This window comes from Seriola aureovittata, chromosome 2, assembly GCF_021018895.1.
Source record: "Seriola aureovittata isolate HTS-2021-v1 ecotype China chromosome 2, ASM2101889v1, whole genome shotgun sequence".
NCBI lineage: Eukaryota > Metazoa > Chordata > Actinopteri > Carangiformes > Carangidae > Seriola > Seriola aureovittata.
The window spans coordinates 4,368,119-4,392,317 of NC_079365.1; the positions used below are offsets into that span (position 1 = coordinate 4,368,119).

The 24,199-nt window shown below is 42.3% G+C and overlaps 1 protein-coding gene across 1 annotated transcript in view; it reads left to right on the forward strand.

The window, feature by feature from the left end:
• The first annotated feature begins 1,297 nt into the window (after nt 1–1,297).
• The window catches only part of klhdc8a (kelch domain containing 8A), a 64,494-nt gene continuing 41,592 nt past the window's right edge, over nt 1,298–24,199 (forward strand). The window contains exon 1 of the mRNA XM_056363532.1: nt 1,298–1,313. The gene's annotated coding sequence lies outside the window, so the exon portion shown is untranslated. The remainder of the gene's footprint in view (nt 1,314–24,199) is intronic.

Sequence of the window (24,199 nt, forward strand, 5' to 3'; positions counted from 1 at the left end):
CTTTCATTTTATTAATGCTACCTCTAAGGTTGAGTTTCTTGATATTACCGAGTCTTTTAACCTCATACAACTTGTTTCTGGACCCACACATAGAGCGGTGCATACTAACTATTGACACTGTTTGGAGGATTTCCTTGTCAGCGATCATAAGTGTGTTCTTTTTGATGTTTCTTGTAAAATATGTCTAGTAGATGCTTCATTAATCAGAGCACAGCTGAAAACTTCAGAGCTGTATCTGACCCTGATGTGCTGTCAAACTGCGATGATGTGGAGACCTTGGTCCAGTTATTTAATGAACAGTGCTCCTCTTTATTGGATATACTGGTTCCTTTTAAATCTAAACAGATGTCCCCAGTCAAAGCCTGACCTTGGATTTCTTAAGTCGTTAAGGGGCATTTTGTGTCTTTACTTGACAGTGAGAGTGTAGATAGACAGGAAATACAGACGTACAGTAAATGGGTCCGGGTGGCCGGGAGCCGAACCTGGGTCCTGCTTCTCAGGGCTTTTACTCCCATGTGGTATGCACCCTAATCACTCAGCTCTCCGTGAAGCCTCATCTTGGATTAATGAGTCAATCCACAGTTTAAAACGAACGTGTTGGAAGACGGAGCGCTTATGGAAAGCAACGAAACTAACGGTCCATCGACTGCATCTTAAATCAGTGTAAATGAAATGATGAGGGATGCTGGGACTGCTGAATTGAAACTTCTCTTTGAGACTATGAACACTATTGTCTCTCTTACTGCTCCACAAGTGCCTGTCTGCTCTAGCACTGATTGGAATAACCTTCTTCAATGTTTTGTTGACAAAGTCACTGATATCAGAGCAACATCTCCCCTTATCAAACCATCATATCATTGGTGTTTCTTGCTCCACAATCCTGAACTCATTTTCTCCTGGACATCATTAAATTGTTACACAAATCAAATCTTCATCTGGCCACCTTGAAGTTCTTCCATCAACCTTGTTTTTAATTTGTAATGATCTATCCCTGTTACCCATGCTTTTATTGTGTATGCCAAGTGTAGCTTCCTGTTCCAGGGCACTGGGGGGCAGCAGGGTTCACAGGTGTGGGGGGAGAACAAAGGACGGTGAATAGTTTGGCGAAGGAGGGCAGAGAGAGGGAGACAGGGGAGCTCTGAAAATTTTATCTGTCTACAACAGAGTTGGGAAAAGGCATTTATCCCCTTTTGTGCTAAATCCTCACCCACACGGAAGTCATGGGAATTCTGTGAGTGGAGGAATTTAACAACTGAAGCTGAGGACTAGAGATCAACTCTGGGCCGGAATACAAAGCCCCAGTGCTGCATCCGGTGAGTTTGATTCCTTTTGGATCTTTTTTTTTGCTTTTCTTGCAATGCATTGCTGTTCCTGGATTCTAATTCTTGTATTTTGAAGGGAAGGTTTCAATTCCATTTTTGGTTTTTAGATTTTTTTGAACAGGAAATGGAGAGACTGTCTTCCTGTAAAAAAAAATGAGGTTCTTTGTGCAGCAGGTTATTATGACCCATAGTTGCGTTTTGTTGCTAGGCGGCATCTAGTGGTCATAGCAATTATGACAGGAGCAAAGGGAAAGTGCGGTGATGTGGTATAAAGGGAGGCAAAGTCCACGTCAGGAGGAGGTTGGGGTGGATGGATGGATATGACACAGGAGAGTGGAGTTCAATTCCCCAAGTGAAGCCAGCAGTTTAAGTTGTTTCTATTATCCATACGCGTTCAACAAAGCTAACCATGTTGTTGTTATTATTGTAACCATGACAACAAAGATCATCTAATGTTGAGGAAGTACTTATTTTCACCCAAATCACGATCTTTTCCTAAACCTAACCAAGCCATGAGCGTTATTATAATAACCACGGCAACGTTCGGTACGCCGCTCTCAATACAGTCGCGCATTAAGAGAGAGGGACAATCCTATGGGTGGTATGAGAGGGTTGAAAAAAAATGACCCATATGGTTGTTTAGGTCTCTAGGAGGACTTGTTGGAAATGGACTAAGGACTGCTGCTTTGGACTCTATGGGAATGTCAAGGAATTTTGTTGGTTTAATCTGGCACAGGCCAGAGGACTCTCTATTCCGTCTTTGTGGATTTGGTGTGAATCTTGGTGATTTGTTTTGTGTTCATAATAAATTGACATGATAGACTCTGTGGTTTCTGTGTTAAGAGGGTTTTAGAAGCATTTAAAATCACATTTCCATAATTAAACACACAATGTCTTAGTAAAAAGAACACAGTAGCTCTCAATTTAAGTAAGTGTAAAGTTGGATGTTAATTCATTTGTATATTTGAGTTAATTTACCAAAAATATATTTACATTGTTGATACAGATAATTGTTTATATATTCATGTTTATACAATTATTATTTATATATTTAAAAGTTTAAATATTTACGTGTATCTTTCAAAACACTTACTGAATCCATCTCTCTAGGTTTCCTCTGATTTACCTCAGTCTAAGTCCTCCTCATCTCTGATTGGTTAGTTTAGAGACAAGTGAAGTGAAGTGTTGTGAAGTGAAGTGAACAAAGTGATCCAAACCACCACATATCAAACCCTCATGTTACATTAGTATCTAGGCTTAAGTCTTAAGATGATTGTTATAAGCTCCTAACTTGCTGATCTCTACAGCTTTTATTAGGTGGCAAAAGAAAATTTACCCAAATATATATTTAATGCTACCATCTGTAGTCAACAACATTTGCTCAACATTATATATACATACATATATTCGTAGTTGCAAATAACTTTCAGGGCCTTATTTTCATGGGGGTGCAATGCCTAGCGCAAGTAGTTCTGCAGCAGTGTGGTTATTTCCTGACCTTGAACGTTGCCATCTGCGTAGCGTTTTGGTGCCAAACGCAGAGTGCAAGCGCAAAGTGGTCACAGTCTGTGAACCCAAGACTTGCGGCTTCGCCCTCGTCGCACTTGCGCAGTGAATAGGGCCTTCAGAATGAACACAACCTTTAGCAAAAGTCATTACATTATAACACGGCCCTACACCATGCTGATACTGGTCTTCCACTTAAGACTGAACCTGAGAGGAAGGACGTCCTTGAGATGTTGAATAGCTTTGCTGACTGGATATGTTTATGCCAGTAAAAATTTGTGCATAACACTTTTATGCATGGGTTTCATTTTGTATTATATTTATACTCCAAAATGGATTTGTTAAAAAAAATTTCTCTCTTCCTCTATCCTTCTTTATCATATTTTCATTTGGCTCATGAATATCTGATTGCTCAAGTCTGTACTTGTGCGACCACATGGTTTGGTTTATACCCCACGGTCCCATCAACTTAAATGGAATCCAAACAGTCCAGGTGTCCTTTTAATAGTTGTAGTTTATGTCCATTTTGCTAAGAGAAAAAAATGAAAGAGGCTGAATCAGTAAATAAGCAAAACAAAATGATAAAAGTGGAGAAGCAAGGAAGGGGCAGACAAAGCAGCAATGGAAAAAATAAAAGGTGGAAAGAAGATGTGAGGACGAAGGTGGGAGAGGGATGAAACAGACGAGATGAAAAGAGAGATACATCGAGAGCAGCATATGTGTGACTGTGATTGCTCTGTCAGGTTGCGTTAGCTTGACTTAACCTTCAGTGTTGCTGCGTGTTTATGTTTGTGTATTCATGTACGAGTCCGTATCTTTGTTTGTGTGCGGCTGCTAGACTCTGCTCCTCTTACAAGGTGAAGAGGAGGAGGAAGACTCTTTCTCCTTCGGCATCCCGAAGTCTCTGCAAATTCAACTATGAAAACGGAGAAAAAGAGAGAGAGAGAGGGGGAAACAGTAGCTAGTCTTCGTACTACAATTACAGTGACACCCCCCCCCCCCCCCCCCCCCCCCAGTACTAAAGATACGGAGCAGCTCTGCAGCAGTCACAGCAACTTCTTTGACATTTCAGAAACAAAAAAGTGTCTCACTCACATCGACAGTGCAAACGTCAGAGTTGAAAGGGAGTTACAAGAGCGGTGGGGAATCTATTCCCTCTGTGCCTGTCAGTCTCTGTTTCTCTGTGGGTCTACCTGTCAGTCTTTTTCTCACACATTCTCTACACATTTGTGCTGCTACACCTGCAGGAACTGCCCTCTGACTATTTACTTCTAATTTTTCTATTTAAACCATATCAAAGGTCCCAAGTTTTGATATCCATAAGAAGATATATTTGTGGCTTTAAATTGATAGTTGTGGTTATTTAAGGCGGGGTTGTTTGAGGTACTTATCTATAGTCAGTGTATTGCCTGTAGTAGATTCAGATCAGCGCTCAGTTTAGAGAAGCAGCAGGAATGCCGGCACAGAAGCTGAGTGATGTGCTACTGTGGATGTGGACATCTGCAAAAACCTGTTTTAGCCACTTAAAAAATGTCCACCTAAAAAACACCAATATCAGTTTTATATTTTGAATATTTTCACCACTTTATCTTGCAGTTAAACAGCCCTTTGGAACAGTCGTTGAAATACCTCGTTACTACGCACAAGCGCACCTACGGCGCAGTGTATTACTTCGCATCAGCTGTTTGAGTCAGACTGAGCTAAGCGTACATCACTCAGCCTTTGCCTGTGCTTCTCCAAACTGGAGGCACGCTGACTCCAATCTACTACAGGTAATACACTGACTATAGATAAGTACCTCACACAACCCCACGTCAAATAACCCAAATTGTCACTTTAGGAAGCAAAAACCATTTCAATCTCCTCTCTCAGGCTTCTCTCTGGAGCTCTAGTAACAGCAGGTCAGTCAGCTTTTGCAGGCTGTTTTTGTGAGTGGTCAAATAAAAATATAGCAGATTTCAGGTTAACACTCAGATAATCCAAATCCTGTAAAGTTGGATGGTGGGTTCAGGTGGGCGGGGCTTGGGGCATGGCTAAAAGCAGTGACTGCTTTGATGTGACATCACAAAGTTACAGAAGTCCTGACTGCTAGTTTTATTTCTCAGTTTCTGAATACAGGCTGTGTGCATTTCTCTGTTGACTGAGCACTTTGATACTTTCACAGTATTAATATAGAACTTAGACCAAGCAGCAATGTCCAGGGCTGAAAAATGAACATTGAAGTGCCAGAAACTGCAGTTCCTCCAATGACCACCAGGGTCTGACTCCAAAAGTGAGTCTATCCCCATATAATCCCATGTTAAGATGTCCAAATTTACAGCAAAAATAAACATGTTTACAGCTCGGTACAAAAAACTGTTTTGGTCTCTATAGCTAATTTCCTCCTTCATGACAACTGTACAGAGGAAGAATTTTTATACAACACATACGTTTAAATTTTATGAAGGCTTAAAATTCTGTATAATTGAGGACATGTTTCTTTGAGTCACAGGTGGGTGAGCGTATCCTTGCACCGAAGTTTCAGCTCCACACACGCCCCTCCCATTTGCCCATTTTTAGATTAGCCAGGAGTTAGGGGCGGAGTCAGGCACTGCCAATGTGACGACAGTGGTGCTGTTCACTCTGAGTTTCAAAACCGCTCTTAAGAAACCTATGGGAGGCCAAGTCTATCTTCATATACAGTCTATGACCCAGACCTGCTTTATAAGCAAAAAAGACATGGAAATCTCACTTTATACAATATGGGACATTTAAAATGCTGACACATTTATTATGAGACATTTGGATAAAAACAAAAACAAAAACAAAACATCACTACGAACACTTGCAGCTTTCAATGTCTCATTCTGGGCTCTCTAAAATGTCAAATTTAAAATAAGTGCCTTTCAAGCCACCACACAGTTTTTGCAAATTTTCATTTTAAAGGTAGATACTGCGTGTGCAAGTACAATGGAAACAGACTTGAGTGACTAAATCACAGTGTACGCGACGCATCATCATCATCATCATCATCATCATGAAGAGATGAAAAATGGCGTCAGAAGAAAACTGTGGATCAATGAGGAGACTGTTGCTCCAATTACTACCTGAAACAAACAAGCAACATGTGTGGGATTGCATGATACCTCTAAGCGATGTAATATCCTTTTTAAGATGTGTTTTTCGGTATGTTGCAGCTAAAAAGTAGGAGGAGATCGTTGGTTCATATGAATATGGAAGATTCCTCATTCTGCATGGTGGAAAAAAACTTAATGAGAGCTGTAGTTTCTCATATGCTAATTAGGTAATTGTAGTTTGAATGATAATTATTTTGATAGTGCTGTATACACATTGATCTTTGAATATGGATAGTAGGAAGAAGATTTTTAAAGTATCTATTGTAAGAAAGCCTTCGGGATGTAGGTGCGAAACTATTTTTGGCAAACTGCTTGGTTAAGGTTAGAGAGGTTACAAAATTTTAGAATACACAGAATAATAAAACACATTTAGTATTGCAGCTCACTACCACTTAGTTTTTCCAATTTTCCCACAGACAGCTGTTAATTTAATGGCCCATGTAGGTATTTTTGACTGAAAGGTACATGGATCTGCCACAAGTTGTATTTCTGACGTACAAATTGGGATGTATGTCCAAGGGGCTCATTAAAGACTCTTCCACCGAATCACCATTGGGCACAGAGGTTTGTAAATGAGGAACACATAGATGATAATGAAGCAAATATTGGAGTTATGGACCCACAGTGCAGTCGTTTAGTTTCAAGGTGTTGACACAAGGTGTTTGGAGTATTTTTATTCACTCTTTGCCTTGAATGGAAAGTCTAAAAATAAAGGGTTTGACCAGGCTGGAATACTAATACTGCACCAGATAACTTATCTGACAATAAAACGTTTACTTGCTTTGACATAAGGATGATATCTTTTTGATCAAGGTCTATTTATTGAGTATTTTCACAGTGTACAAAAATACAAAGTGTTGTATCCAGTGTGATACCAATTGTCCACCCAACTTTTCTGCTTCCATTTTTTTCTATAAATGTCAAGAATAGCTGCCGAATTACATCGAATTTCAGAGCAGACCCCCGGAGAGTATTTTATCTTCTCTAACTTGAGATGTTGCATAATCTCTTTGATCCAATGAGATTACACAGGGGGCGGAGGGGGGTCTTTCCATCTGAACAGTATGAGCCAACAAAGTGCAGAAGGCCAACATGTTGGCCTTGTGATTGTATAAATGCACACCCTGTGGTGAAACACCAACTAAAGTAATAAGAGGGGATAGATCCAATGGCTCTTTTAGTATTTTAGAGAAAGTATTAAAAATGGACTCCCAGAACTGGTGCAGCCTTGGACATGTCCACAATATAAGATATCTGTTTTGAGACTCTTATCATGAGAAAAAACAGAGGTCTTGGACATTTGTTTAAATCTCTTTCTTGACATATGATTGGGAATAATGACTATCGTCCTCTGTCAGTAGCAAAGGCAAAAGTCATGCGGGAGGGACTGTAAAGGGTGTGACTTACATGACTACACTGGAGACTGTGTTCTGTGTCTATAACCAAAACTCAGTGTTAGTTATTGCCAATTCAATGTTAGGAAAAGATGAATGATTAATAGAAAATGATTTTTTTGGCCTCTTTGTGGCAGCAGTTCCTCATGTAGACATCCAGCACTTACAGGGGCAACATGATTTTTTTTGTTTGTTTGTTTTTTGGAGAGTTTTTGGGCCAATATTCACTCTCCTTTTCTGTCTGTTTTTGGTCTCTACCAACTGTGTCTCTCTGCTGTTTGGTGCTGAGCAGGTAGTGTATGGAGAGGTTTGAGAAGTTTTTCGCTAACAACAGATGCCTGCCGCACCCAACATGATGATGTCTAAACAAAATAAGCTCCAAAGCCGAGCTACAGATTCAGGTGATAATTCTCTGTACGTTCATCTCACATTGTCATTTGACACGTTGCAATAAAAACCTTATAGCTGCTTCACATCTGCATTTTACTGATGTGTTAATGTTTAACAGTTTGGCGGGGACAGTGGAAACAGTACATACACTAACATTATTATCCCCTTAAAAAAAAGCTGATGTTGCTAATGTAATAGTAAAGACTTCATTATTCCAACATCCGGCTGAAAAAACCAAAACAGTTAGCTGAAAGACTCTTCATAAAGCTGAGGAAGTGATTCTCTGTTGGTTTGTCGCTATGAGTGACCCCTTTCACATTATACATATTCATTTCATCCATTGTTCCCACAGAAATGTTGATTATTGCAGCTTTAACCAAAACAGTTTCATGTGTCTTTGTCCTACCACTCAGGGCCGTTTTGGATGTCAACAACCTATTCTCTCCTTTAGTTATGGTGGCTCGTTGCCCTACTGGGATATTTGCTCTTTATAATGACGGAGGTACAAAACACACATACACATACAGAGGAGAGGAAAATAAATCGAGAGCTGCTGGATTTCATTTAGACTTCCAGACCATTCACCTGTTCCCCAGGCGTACTGGGAGCAGAGTGGAGAAAAGCTCATCAACAGAGTCCGTACACATCCTGTTGATGTTACTGGGGGAGCAGGGACACCCAATGGCAGCTGGCAGTACTGCAACTGTCTCACACATCAGATCCTCTCTTTGACACTGATGCAGTCAGACTCATTTAAATCCTTAGTGACTCAGGTTGAATGAATACAACCGCAACCTAAACCCATCTTGGGTCTTTATGTAATCAACCTGCTTTTATCAAACTTCTGATCATCTATGTGTGTGTGTGTGTGCGTGTGTGTGTGTGTGTCTGAATGTCTGTCAAAGACTGAGTCTCTTTGACTGTTATCAGAAGCCAGATCTCAGCTCAGACTGCCTCTGTTTTCTGTAGGCTGTGTCAGCCGCTTGGGATTTTGGGCAGAAAGCGTTGTTACGTAGATATCCAGACATCAGGACTGAGGGTGTTCCCCTTGGGAGATAAGGGAGCTCGATGGGTGACTGCATGGAAAGGGCCAGTTTCCGGCCAAGGATAAGACGTCTGGCTGCAAATCGTTCTTCATCTGTGAAGTTGAAGGTCAAAAACTAAAGTTGTCAGGACTCATGGAGACATGCACAAATTTGAAACTGTTTCTGCTTACTTCCTTTTGGCCTCTTATCGGACACACTGAGCATATCTAAATGTACATTATATATTTTTATATATGATCTCATATATTAATTACTCTTCAGATGTTGAATTGGTGGACAATGATATGGATTAAAATATTGTGGCCTATAAACACCATGTATTTTCAGCCATGTTAGTGGTGTGGGCTCAGGACTCACAATGTCAGTCGGTCAGTTAGTCTCCCTCTTTGGTCCAGACTGAAATGCCTCAGCAGCTACTGGATGAACTGCCATGAAATATTGCTACAGGCATTTACAGTCCACAGAGGACGAATCCAGTTGAAGTCGGTGATCCCCCTCGCCTTTCAACTGGTGCCACCATGAGGTTCATATTGTTGTTTAAAGCGAAATGTCTCGATAAGTAGTGGATGGATCGCCATGAAATTTGTGGCACACATCCATGTTCCCCCATGGATGAACTCTGATAGCTTTGATGATCCCTCAACTACACATAATAACATCATCAAGTCAAAATTCAAATTTGTCCAATACCGAGGTTTATGATCAGGTACCTGCAAACCTACTGACAATCACATCAGCCTCAGATGTACTTTGTGTTTAAGTAGCAAATGTTAGCATGCTAGATGCTATGATAAGTACCATAGTCTCTTTGACTGTTAATACAGGATTTTTTTTTTTAGTTTTAGTTTTTTTTTTTTTTTACACCAATATCCAAACAATATTTCCTTAGAAATTGACCCCCACACACATTGCCCAATGTTGAGGAAGGAATGTTATTCCTTGATCCGCTCCCTTTACTTGACCCACATCAAAATTCAGTCGGTTCATCTCTGGCCCATGCGCCATCCCAAGTTTGGTGCAAATCCGTTCAATATTTTTTGTGCAATCCTGCTGACAAACAAACAAACATACAAACATACAAACATAACCTCCTCGGTGGAGGTAATAAACACTATGTATTATTCATTGTTCTGGTTTGTATTCTGCATCCACGGAGTCTTGCGGATGAATAGTTAATACGACAAAGGCTATCTGAGCGCATACAGGTACATATGTGCAGAAACGTGCACCTGGTCACTTCGTCTGAACACTAAATCCCCAGTAACTCCTCAGCCTGAGGACGAGGCCAATATTTGGATTTTATAGTGCGGGTTCTCTCAGCACTGCACCTGCTAGATTTATTGGAATGTTTCACCACTCGTTACACTTTGGATTCACACTTCCAAGGACATAAAAAGACAGCGCTGGTAATGATACATCCCCTGTCTCACAGCAAACAGACAGGAAGGAGATTTCACTGTCTTTCCAATTCTGATGCAATGTCTTATTCATCACAAGCCTATTGCAGCCTTTGGAGAGTCTCTCCCTCTTCTTTTTTTAGACCCTCTCGGGAAATGTTCATCTGATATGGGCTGGATTTGGAATTAATTTTTTTTCAGGGGCAGACTATCCCTTGTATTGGTGTGTTGTGGTGCAGCGCGCTTTTAAAAGCACTAAAATGATAAGGCTCCCTATAGAAGTAGGTGTGCGCCAATAGACACAAATCCCTGGTGTTTCCCTCATGCCGGCTGTTTGATTTTTCTCTTGTTTTTTTTTTCACTCTTTCATCCTCCCCTCTCTGGTACATGGTGTGTACCCCATTCTTCCACCCTCATCTCTGTTTGTTCTGATAACGAGCATAGTGGCGCACGTGGCCTGCCCACAGAGAGAGCGACAGAGAGACAGAGACACAGACAGTGAAAAGAGAGAGTCGGAGAGTAGAGAGAGAACACTCTGTTTTCATGGGAGACTCCTTGTGTTCCACTTTTGCCATAATGGCCTATTTGTGTACGACAATCTCACTCCAGCACCTCGCCTCTGAGGCCTGGTTTATTTTAAACAATGCAGCGTATGCTTCCCCAGACATAATTATGCGCGTGTGCGTGCGTGTGTGTGCGTGTGTTTTTTTCCAACTATGTGGGAGGCTGAGTCCCGTGCCTCTCATCTGTCAGCTCAGCAGGGTTGCTATGGGAACGACAGAGGGCCCACAGAAGTAATGAAGATGCTTTGAATTGTTGCAAGATGACCTTGAAAAAGCCGGAGCGGTCTGATCTGATGCAGCGCTGTTGATCCTGAACAAGCTCGTAAACTTATTTCAAAAAAGGATGACGGCACTGCTCTGAGTCGTCCATCCCACAATGCACTGCAATACAATGCCAAGTGTGTGTCTTGCTTGTCAAGACTACATACATACTTGAACTCGCTCCCCAAGACAACTCAAATCTTCTTTTTTGTTAGGAGCTGTTCAGTCATCACCAGCAGATGCTTTCTTCAAATATTCAAAATCTTTCTTCCATCCCGATCCGAGGGCCTGTTTTTCGCACAGAGGAGTGAGCAGAGATCACCAGAGTGCTGGTATTAACACTCAGCTTTTAATCAGAGGCTGATGGAGTGGCATGGAAGCCAGGTGGAGGCTCTTTCTGGGAAATTAGTGCCATTAACTGATCAAGTAAAGCAGCCGAAATGCACGACAGCAGCAGCTGTACTCCCTAATGGAGAGAAACTGCTAATAAGGTCTGTGTGCATGTAGGTGTGTGTGTGTGTGTGTGTGTGTGTGTGTGTGTGTGTGTGTGTGGCAGAATTGAGGTCAGAGGGAGAGCAGACCTACTTTGAGAGATTCCTGCTTGTTTGTTAATGTCAAGCAACAACCATTTAACACTGATCCCACCTCCTCATTGTCTTCTTCATATTGACCTCTGTGTCACTGTGTGTGTCTGTGCGTGTGTGTGTGTGTGTGTGTGTGTGTGTGTAAGCGCGTTTTCTACCTCCACACTAATCAACCACCGAACCATTATTGATTGCGCTGCACTCTGCTCACCTTTCCACTTGTTTACTTGTTTTAGTGATTAGCCTGGACCCCAACAAGCTGAAGCTCATCACCACTGCTTTCCGATGAAAAATAGAGGGGGAAACACTCCAGGTACGAAGGTCAGGAGAGATGTGATGAAAAGAGAGGAAACAAGGCACTGAGGAGACAAGGAGGTGAGGAGATGAGTGGGGGGTGGGCGAGGGAAGGAGGCGTGAAATCCCATGATGGTTTCTGCTCAGCATCGTGAGGATTACGTCAACAGCCACATCCACCGGTGCAGCGGCTCCTGATGTACACGCCAGCGCTTTTCAAAATGAAATATCCAGCACTGGAAAGAAAACAGATGCTCACTTCGATGAGATAACTATTATGTCCGTGAACTAAGGTTAAAATGGAGATTACAGGAGGGAAAGACTTTTACAAAAATAGCGTAATCAATAAAGGTTTATAAATAGTTTTTGGAAGCTACTGATATGTGACATGGTGCACCAGTTGATCAGACACTATGTTAAAGCTACTCTGGAAATCCAAACGGAAAATTCAGAGACAGCGAAGGCAAGTTTGAACCAAAGAGAATTTATTAACAGCTTGGCTGTGATGGCTGAGGAAGAACTGAGCAGACTGATGGCCGGGAGAAGTGAACTCTTCTTCTTCATGTCTTCCTCTCCACTCTCCCTACAGGGATTGAAGCTAAAAAAGCAAAAATGGTTTTCTTTGGAAAGACATTTGTGGTGAATTTGTGGTTTCACTTGACATTTGCTAGGTAGGTGTCGGTCAAATTCTTCACCGCAGGTTTCTCTAAAACTAGACAATTAGGTGGTTGGTAGTAGAAGAAGAGCGATATGACGCTGCCATAATGAGAAACCAGCCCGCTCTGTTGGCCAAAACAAAACACAACGCAAGGTGTCTGCTCTGCTGTTGCTCTTTCTTTCTGGTCTGTTTTTAACTCACAGGCCACCAAAAGCAGGAACTGTCCCCAGAGAACGGCTACATCTGGTCACACAGCTTCAAGTCTCTGGACTCTGCCGGAGGATGAGCACCATTCTTCCAATAGCTGTTCCCTCAGTTGGTGTTTTGATGATGGTGGTAGAGAGCACTGTCTAATATGTCGGTCCAAAATCTCTCATTGATGTTCAACTGGGTTGAGACCTAGTTACTATCAAGGTCGTAGAATATGATTCACATCATTTTCATGCTAAACGAAGCGTTCAGTGACCCCTAAAGCCCTACGGAGGGAGGCAATGTCACCCTGGAGGAGACCACTCCAATCAGGATAGAAAAATGCTTCATCATTTTAAGGTGATCATTTAGAACAGATTTATATTGATTTGCAGGGACCCTTCCCTCTAAAGGAAGAACCAAACTGTGTAAAAAAAAAAAACAGTCACAGATTTCACAATTCAGTTTGTTCATGTAATTGTTCATGTATATTTTCTGTAAACTTTATCTCCTTACAATATGGTCTAATTGATTTGTCATTTGATTTTATGTAATTCTCATGGAAAATTTGAAAATTAATTCGCATTAATTTCAATTTTCTTGTCCCATGTCCCATTTTCAGAGAATTGTCTAAAACATCAGAATACGATTTTTTTTTTAAACACATGGAACATGTTTAATTGTGGAATTGTGGAATGTATAAAGTCCTCTTCATGTCATTGAATGTTACCAAGGACCTCAGTGTCATTAATGCCATTTGTGTTGAGAAACATGAACTATACCTCTTACCTCTTTTTTTTTTTAACATACACCATATTATGGAGATCGAGTTCAGCTTCTAAAACACTCACTGATGTTGAGCTGTTCGCTTTCTATTATGCTCTTTAGTTGTGATTCATCACTTCCTGTGGGTAGACAAGAGACCTGACATCAGAAATTGCACAAGCAGGGTGGTGAATTTATATCCAGTCATTCAGTAGAAATGGGACACTCTTCTCTGTTGGAGCACCTCTTTGAGATGCAGGCTGATATTTCTATATGATAATCTTGTCTTGTGCAGCATTAGCAGAGGCTGTGGTTACAGGGGGCATCTTAAATATTTTTGAGGAAACAGGGGTCAGGATACAGACCACAGATGCTGATCAGTCAACAACACTACATCAAGCTGTTTTAGTATGGAGTGCACATGGACGGCTTCAAGGATGATTAGGATGTGTGATGAAGCATCGTGGTCATTTCAAGGGAGCCATGATTATTTCTGCATGCTGTGAACACACATGAGCTTGAAGTGGCTGCTTCTGATGGACAAAGAGATCAGTGCTGCACATGAGCTGCAGGAATTAAACCTCTCAGGCTAGATGATATGATACTCACTCTCCAGTGAAATAGACAATGATGTAAAGACTGGGTATGATTGTAAATGGTTCTTATACAACGCCAAACAATTTCAAACTAAAACCTTCTAAGTGCTACATCTAGTGCAGTAGTTTCTGTGCTTTTCTCTCCCTGTTATTGTGTCTTTCAAAATAAAACATTCAAAAACTGAACAATGCTGGAATGTAGCTGAAGCACTGCCAACCTGTTCCCACATCCAGAGCTGAACTCTTGTATACCAACAGTCAGAAATGACAAGTACAATTCAAAAACCAACCAGGGAAGGTAATCATGGTGCAACTGCAAACCTGCCCATAAAGTAAGTATGATGATCATGAAGATGTCACGGTTAAACTCTCACAGGTTGCAGCATCTTAACAGGAAAAAATCTGTTAAAGCATATTCACACATTTATTTGTAATGCCTAAATGTTTTAAATTCCTACACTGGTTCTTCCTCATGGCACCATGACAGGACAGGGAAAAAATACATTGTAGAAAGAACTTTTATTTGGCTATTAATGACATAATTGCATAATGTTAACTATGGAACGCCCTACAACAAATAAACCTCAGCAGTAGTCATGTGGCAGGCACGTATCATCTGTGCACTGTAGCTCAAAACCTGAGTTGATGCAAGAGGCCACATAACCACATATGACAAGAGTAGGTAGGGGTCGGTACATGATGTGTACTTCAAGCCCCGGTCCACTCTGCTTACCTCACCTGACATCTACCTTGCTGAACGGCTACGGCTGTCCGGTATGCCTGTGAATGAATGTCCATCAATAATAAAAATGTTTGATTAACTTAAATTTATATTTAGTTTAGGCAGAGAGAGGAGAACTACTGCCCTTCAGCTAATGTTCTGTTGACCTATTGACATAATATGATTATAGCCAACATTGGGTTGCTATGTGTGTGGGGACTTTTACAGATAGGCAAACAGAGCTGAACAACCAACTGTACACCCACCCCCCAACAACCCCCCCCCCCCCCCCCCCCCCATCCCCCCATCCCCCCATCATCTCAGTGTAATTCAGCTATACCTACAAGAAAAATCTGGACCAGACTAAAACATACCTCTGTTTTTAAAGGTTGTTCACACATTTATCACACATCATACATTTATTAATAAAGCTCTTTGAATTGCCTCTGTGTTTGAAAGGTGCTTTACAAATAAAGTTGTCATGGTTTGCCATGCCAGACACTTTTTGTTAGTTTGTTTGGACTTTTGTCACTTCCTGTTTTATTTTTGTAGTTGGTTTCCTTGTGTGTCTCAATGCTTTTACTTCCTGTCTTGGTCCTGTTTCTGTGTGGTGATTGCCTGCCCCGCCCTAATGTGTTTCACCTGTGTTCAATCACCCTTGCCTCCCTTGTGTCTATATAGTCTCTGTGCTCCCCTTTGTCTTTTTTGGGTCATCTGTTCATCTCTGGTTTTTCCTCGAGCTGTTCATGTTGCCTGTTCTGTCGGCTGTGGTATCCCCCGTGTCTCTGGTTGTTGTTCCTTGTGTGCCCTCGTGCTTCGGTTTCCTGTTCTGTTTGTAAGTTCTTCAGTTAATAAACATGTTTGCACCTCATTCCCCTGTGTTGGCTGCGTTTGGGTCCAGCCTTATCCACACCATGACAAAATTTGCTTTGACTTCCCTTGCTTTGACTTTAATATTAGGTTAGGCCCAATCCTATAACAGAGTTAAAACTACTAGACGTTTTAACCAAAAGGCTTTTGACATGCGACTACATTTAGAGTGTTATTACTTTCTATAAAACTGTCCCATTAAGCCTACATTATTCAGGTTTTTGGCAACTTGGGGCAGCAGAAACAAGCTGCGACTTTTTACTGTTTTTACAGTTGTTTTTTTTACGAACCTTTCAACTTCAGGTGATAACACTGATAGACAGTGTTATCACCTGAAGTTGAAAGGTTCGTAAAAACATTTTGCTGTTTTACATTTTCATCAGACGAGGAGCAATATAAATATTTATTGGGAGTTTCTGGTAAGCTGATAACTGTAAGTCCAATAGCTAAATGCTCCACTATGTTCACATTTATGTGGCTAACTGTGCCTGGTCACAATCAGTGGGTTTATCACATTTTTTGCTGACAGTAGCTGCTTCCTGCAGCTGGGCAAAAATGCTTTTGAGAGTGAAGAAAAACAACACATTTCCATGCCGTAAAACCAAAATAACGAGCTGAAAGTTCCATTTAAGACACAATTCACATGACATATTTTTTTTCAGTTGTTAATAAAGATATTGATTTGTGCAGCTTTAAAGCAGCAATGATGAACGTATGTAAAAATCACATGAATTTGCAGCTCCAATCAACTTTATGTAGCTTTGTAGTGCAGAAGCAGGGTGGTAATCAGGGGGGTCTGGAGAGTTCCCAGTGGGTCATTAGGGTTTGGAGGTTGAGTCTGGGCTGGGGCTGGGGCTGGGCTGGGCTGGGCTGGGGCTGGGGCTGGGCTGGGCTGGGGCTTGGGCTGGGCTGGGGCTGGGCTGGGCTGGGCTGGGGCTGGGCTGGGCTGGGGCTGGGGCTGGGGCTGGCTGGGCTGGGCTGGGCTGGGCTGGGCTGGGGCTGGGCTGGGCTGGGGCTGGGCTGGGCTGGGCTGGAATGATTATGGTGTAGGCTATACTAGGCGCTCGCATTATAGTGTCCCACTCTGCCCCTGTTGTAATGTGTTTCAGCTAATTGTTTGGCTGTCTGTGCCACAACTCTACTGTTTTGGTTCACCCTCGCTGCAGCTCACAGCGTTGTTTTCAGACACAGCAGACAGCAGTTTTCAGCAAAAAAGATGATTTACACTACCAGCTCAACTCCAAACAGCAGGCACATAATTAGAAACCAGCTGGTAAACATAATGGACCATATAGTGTATTTCCTCAGGAGCTGGTAGAGACCAAAAACGGAGCTAAAAGAGTGTCAATATTATTCACCAGACTCTAAATGAATGGTAACACCTGCTGGATGTTTAGATAAGCAGCTATTAACCATATCCACTTAAAAGGTGATGATATGTTTCCGCTGCCTCCTAGTGGACAAAAATCATTTTAAGTATTTGAACATTCAGTTTAAATGATGTGGATGTTATGTGATTCTTTTGTTGAAACAATTATGACGGATGAGTAAGAGCAGCTGAAACCTCCTCACACGATATCTGAAAGAGGCTTCGACACCGAGGCGGCTGCTGTGTGATGGAGCACATCAGATCCCAGTCTGCCGTGTCTGTCAGTCCTCACAGGGACAGGCAGAGCAGTCTCAACTGTCAAATTACTTTCTCAAGTCAGATTGGAACAAAAGCTTTGTGACTCAGACTTGAAGGTCATAACTGAGGAATTTATTCTTTGTTTCATCACCGCCTGGGACAGAACAGTTACTCCTGTATATTCTAATCTTGCTATGCATCCATGTACACTTCTGGCAAACTTCAAAGTGTTCCTTTGAAAAACAACCCCCACCCCCCACCACACCCCCCCTCCCCCCACCTCCATAACAAATTACCATACAAAAGTCTCCCAGCACACAACGCTACACTACACTGAATCTCTTCACAGACGGAGCTCCGTTGGATGATTGAAGTTGAGCTCTCCTGAATTTCCTCAGCTCGCCTGCGTGATCAAAGTGGATGAAGGCAGGCGGTTAGCAAGACGGGCCCAGAAGTGAAGCTCTGCCTGGGGCTCACTCTGTTCTGTGCATGGGGAAAGACTTCTCTGCCTTGTACCCTTCACTCTGCAGAATATGCATTGTCTACAGTTCACACATTGCACACCTCACCTCTCTCCATCTTACTTTTACTGGTTGCTGCGCTCATTATTAGTTGAACTTTTATTGGTGTTTTAATGCTGCCCACGCAGACAGATTATATAGTGTATGCTTCTATAATAAGAGTTTAAAATGCAGAAAGCGGCATTAAGATGCCCCTCCTGTCTCATTGTGGCTCAGCAGTGGTCCCTCTGAGACATGTAATGTGACTACAACATTTTATACAGCCTGATACATTCTGCAACTTTGCAAAATGTGGTTTTGGCCTCTTATTTACAGTTACACGTGACCTGTGCTAGCTACATTAGCCTAAGGGAAGAGTCCTGTTCTATGCAGATGGATCTTTATGCTGTTGTGATCGTTACATTAAATGGCTAAATGTATGTTGACACCTGCACATTACACCCACATGTCATAGTAGATATAGCCAGAGGCGTGCCGTGAGGAGAGGCAAACCAGGCAAATGTCTGGGGCCCCAAGGGGAAAACGGGCCCCTGATGGCCCCTCATCTTGGCATATTTGGCAATAGCAACTTTAATCCCCCTCAAACCTCCCATAAAGAGATTAAACAGTGCACTGCTGCTGCCCCCAAATACCCCCCCCCCCCCCCCCAACTAATAAAAGCTAATAAAAGCCAATTAACCCCTTTTCCACTGCCATGCCATGATCGGACCGAGGACACACACTGCAAGAAAGGATGTCATCACATGCACTTACAGAGCACACACACAGATGCAGTGGAGAGACAGAGAGCTGCTAGGTGCTGTGCAAACTTGTAAAACGGATCTGTCACGTCATCCACGGGTTGTAGCTCTTGTAAAAGTGTCGGAGCCTCCGTGTGAGATGCCTCGATCCGTGATTGTGTGTTTTTAAAACCTATTTCGGAGCTGCGCTCACTCTTTCATCTTCAAGTGCAGTGTAGCCGCGGCGTTTCTGGTTTAACAGCAGCGTGCTGGACAGGTGACAGGTCTGTTTACGGTGTCTGTGATCTGAAAAACGTCACAATGGGAAAAGGGACGAACATTATCATGTTCACCCAGGTGTTGTTTTTACATCAATGCCGATTGGAGCTGATAAATACCTGCTTCTACTGCAGAGTCATTTGACCCGGGTGTGAATGCTCGCAAAAGCTTGATGTTAGTGGGTCTCAGCAGATATCTTGACAAGTGGAACAGGGGCTTACGTTGGGCCCCTGATGATGTGCGCTATAGCTGCCCTCTACTGATTGCAATGCATGCGAGGCGTTTAGGAAACATCAGTAAACTATCTACCGATGGCCTGTGTGTGGGGTGGAATTCTTTGCCTGGGGCGCAACTATAACAGCCTCTACCCTCCTGTTTTCAGGCTTTCCACCTGGCTGCAGGGATTTACTCCACATGAGCATTATAGCAAGGTCCAACACTGATGCTGGGTGATAAGACCCGGCTCACAGTTGGTATTACAGTTCATCCCGAAGGTGTTGGATGGGGTCAAGGTCAGGGCTCTGTGCAGGCCGGTCACTTTATACCAAACTTCTTTCTTCATGGTCCTGGCTTTGTGCATGGGAGCATTGTCATGTTGTCAATTGGCAATAGCAAGTTTATTTACATGCACATTTCATTACAAGTAAACTCAATGTGCTTTACATGGAAAGAGAGAATATAAAAAAAAGGCATACACAACACTTAAAACCCCAAAACATCAACACAACCAAACTGAAACCACTGCTGCACATGTAACAAACATGTAACAATAGACAAGTGCTGTACAGCTACACACACACAACCACACACATATGCAAGGCACACACACACACACACACACACACACACACACACACACATACACACACATATGCAAGCGCACAAACAGTAATTAACCATAAGCCCGAGAGAATAGGAACGTTCTGTGTTTGCTTTTGAATGTGGAAAGACTTGTGATGGACCTCAGGTCAGCAGGCAGCTTGTTCCTTAGGGCAGGACCACAGTAACTGAAAGCACCCTCACAAGACTTGGATCCAATTCCGGGTACAGCTTGTGGACCACTGCCTGCTGACCTGAGAGGCCTGATAGGGTTATAATAAGTGAGCAAGTCAGAGATGTAATTAGGAGCCAAACCATTAAGTGCTTTATGGACTATTAGAAGGATTTTGAAGGTGAGTCTGTATTGTACCGGGAGTCGTGTACATTTCCTGGAGGTGTAAGGACTCTGTCTGCTGCATTATGAATGAGCTGGAGCCGTCCAACTGATTGTTTGGATAATCCTGTAAGTTGAGCGTTACAGCAGTCTAACCTGATGGAGATGAAGTAGTTAGTGAAACACACCAGTCATAACGGTGGAACTGATTTGATCCAGACAGTTTTTCCAGAACTGACCATCACTAGAGTGTTTTGCTAAAGTGTCAGCACTGGAGCCAATGATTTGTCACATAGTTTTTTCTCTTTAGAGCTCATCATTTCAACAGGTCAGTTGACCAATAGAGCGTAGACTCTAGACTCTTTTCTGATGTTGAAGGTTTAGGAATTGATTTGCACAATCTGAAAAAAAAACACCTAGCCTCCATTACTGCTCCCGTCGACCTGGTATGAAACAAACCCCGGAGTAACAGTTCCTTGCAGAATTCATATCTGTGCCAAGTACTATAAGATGCAAGTTTTGCCAAGTAAAAACTGCTGGCTGTAGACAGTTTGAGTCTCAGTTGAATTATAGATGTAGCAGTGGATTCCTCTCACCAGGACCTGTGTTCTGCTCCAATGGAAACATCAGGGATAGAGAGTGACATGTCGACAGGCAAATTATGTGACTGGCTAGCTGTCATCGACAACAATATCTCCGCATTTATGTCCGTCTCAGGCTCGCATTCAGAGAAGCCAGAATGTAGTGACAGGAAGCCACACAAATTCAAGGCTCTAAGAAAATAATAATGCAGTTGAAAAGGCATATTCAATGAGCTGTAAAGTACAGATGTTCATCGGGAGAGCAGCGCCACAACTGTGTGTGTGTGTGTGTGTGTGTGTGTGTGTGTGTGTGTGTCCAGGACTAAAAGAACGAGAATGATGGTGCTGTAATCAGGCTAGGTCCCTGGAGGGCAGAAAGCAGTGCTGACAGCAAGTTGGTACCCATCTTCAGAGCTGGATTTCTGGGCCATATTCCCACTGTCTGGCTTTTAAAAACTAGCGGGGGGGGGGGGGGGGCAGGAGGCAAGAGGATGTGGAAGCACAGAGAGGAGACAAAAAAAATGACCCAGGCAGAGAAAATAAGGCACTGACAGTAACACAAAAGCTGGACTGTCTATCAGACAAAATCACAGAGCCTAACTGACACAGTGCAGCTTCTGGACTCGGATGATGTGTATGGGGATGATAGTGGCCATTACTCAAAAGGCACAGAGCAGTAATTACAGAAACAGTGAAGTTGAGAAAAAGGGTTTGAAGTTGGACAAAGTGTAGAAAACTTAACTTTATGCCTTTTTAGGCTGATTATTAATCACTGTCACCGCTGTCACAAGATTAACACTGGAGACAGGATCACAGCACCCATGAGTAGTGAGAAGTCATTAATACATTATTACATGAGAACAGCGCTCATGGGTCAGACCACACCCCCCCTTTGAACTCGGTTTGCATTTTGAGCTCAACTACGCAGCTGTAATGTTTTGTGACTGTAGCTTGTGACGCTATTGAGCCGGAAAAATCTGTCCACAGTCTTGCAAATTTTACATGCTATTTTCACCCAAGAATTACACATTTCTATAGCATAGTATTTTTATATGGTAAAACACTTCAAACATTCTGGTCTTAAAGGTCCCATATTTTCCTCTTTTCCAGTGTTTTGAAGTGTTGATCAATAAGAAAATATATTTATGGTTTTAAGAACCAAAAACCATCTCAATGTAGTTTTACACCTCCAGGCTTCTCTCACTCGTCTCTCTCACAATCCAAATTGTCCGAGGCTTGGTTTCTGTTTTGACATTCTGACTATCCATAAACCGCCCCAAAACACTGAACAAAAACACTGTTTGTATTTGTAATTAACGAGTCCATTCAAATACCGTGCCAACTCAGTGATGAAGAGTTCAAGTGGCTACGTAAATCTAGGGATCTGATTGCAGCGCTGCCACGCATGGATGGCCGCAGCAAGAGTAGACACAGAATTGTGTAATTAATGGAGATAGATGATCAGAAAATGGTATGTAATGAGTCAAACAAACACACAACACTGACATATTTAAATTATTATTTGTATTTCAGGAACCTTAATGTATGGAAAAATAAAGTATAATCTATAACACAAAAGTGAACAGTTTTTTAGAGCTCCCACTAAACATCTCAGGGGAGGCTTTCAAGGGAGCTTGTGTCCTTTTCAGGGGAGCAGATCTCCCCTTAGCTCCCCCGTAATTCGAACCATGTCGGTGAGCCTGAACCTATAGCAGATTTCAGGAAACCAAGTCTTGCAAGGTTGGATGGTGGGTCCAGGTGGGTGGGGCTTGGGGCGTGGCTGAGAGCGGTGACTGCTTCTGCTTTACAGAAGTCCTGATGACTCGTTTTAAGGCTCAGTTTCTGAATACAGGTTGTGTGCATTTCTCTGTGGACTGAGCGCTTTGATACTTTCACAGCATTAATATAGAACCTAGACCTGATCTAAAATCAGAAAAGACACGGAACTCTACTTTTATACAATATGGGACCTTTAATTTAAGTCTTTACAAAATATGTCACTTCTGGATTTTGGCTGTGGCTTTGAGTAATGTGTCAGTAATGTGGTCCTTGGTGGTGATTGTTACTGAACACAGCACAATCTGACCAACTTGTAATGAAATGTGTTGGCCTTGCACATTTATTAATCATTGCTTTTGTCTGTCTGTGAAGATTCTCATTCCTCCAGGTCATAGTATTTCCAGTGCTTCAAGTGCTGTACGAAGGCAAGTGGCCTCGCTTGAGTTCTTAAGACTTCAGTCCCTTTTAAACAGAGATTCCACCATATTGCCATCAAGACCCTTCATTATGTGAGTCGTTAAATGAGTCCTGGTGTGATTGGGTGTTAAGCTGCCTGGGGAAGGCTATCAAGACTGCATTGTAAGTGGGCGGAAAAAAAAAACAAGGATCTCAAACAAACACCGCATCCCTGTATGCTTCACGCCCAGTAACACTGAGGCAGAAGCTTCTCTGCCCTGAGGACAAAACATCCAGACATAAGCAAACCACTGTAGCGTACACAGTTCAGTGCAGCGAGGAATGCACAGGCTTGTACATTGGGGAAACAAAACAACCGCTTCACATGCACACGAGAGCCAGCTCTTCAAGTCAGGACTCAGCAGTCCACCTACACCTGCAGGACAAGGGACACTAATTCCAGGACAGTAATTTCACATTTTAGCCAGAGAGGACCAGTGGTTTGTAAGAGGAGTGAAAGAACCTATCTACGTCAAACTGGAACAACCATGACGAAACAGAGGAGGTGGTCTACAACACCACTTATCAGCCTCTTACAATACAGTCTTGACATCCCTCCCCACCCCTCAGTTTGAACTGAAGAAGCCTTCTGGATGAGAGGTGCTACATCTTCAAGAACCTCAAGCAGGTTGAGCTGCCTTTGTGTAACACTTAGAAACATTACTTTTGTAATGCTGTAAATGAAGTGTTAAAGAAGACTTACTTAATCTTCGCAGGAGCCGGTTTCACAAAGACAGACTTTGACTATGACTTTAGATAGACGTCTAAATTCATTCATTGAACAAAGCAGTTTAGTTCTTGACTATCTTAAGCCGGGTTGTGGTACAGTGAATTCTGGGTAAATTAAGATTGTTTTCAATATAAAAAAATGGCTGACCATTCAAAAGGTACGAGGACGTTTTTCTTGGGAAATTCAGCGAAGAGTAATCAAAAGTGAAACAAAAATGTGAATTGGAAAAAAAAACTCTGCAATCTCTAAAAACTCTTTCCCCTCTCATTGCTCTCTCCATAACAATGATAGCAAACCACAAATTATGAGCCATGTTTTCCTTTTTTTGTTGTGTTTTTGTTGGGTGCTACTGCTCAGCACAAGTTTCACTGATTACCATGTTACCATGGTAACATTGGTCTTAGACCTGAGTTAGCCTGGGGATAAGGTGTCTAATGTTTTTGGCTTATAATTGGTCAGTCTTTATTTTTGTGAAACGGTCAGACTTCACTCAGACTAATCTATGAGCAAAATGAAGACTCATGTTAGTAACCTGGTTAAGATCTGATTTTTTTGGATTATCCCTGAATGTTAATATGTTTTGTACATGTAAAACATCACAAACTGGTTTCAGAAACCTGGTTAGGCGTTTTTGCAAGATTTGAAAAACCTGAAGGCTGCAGGATGGAGTATCAATAGAAAC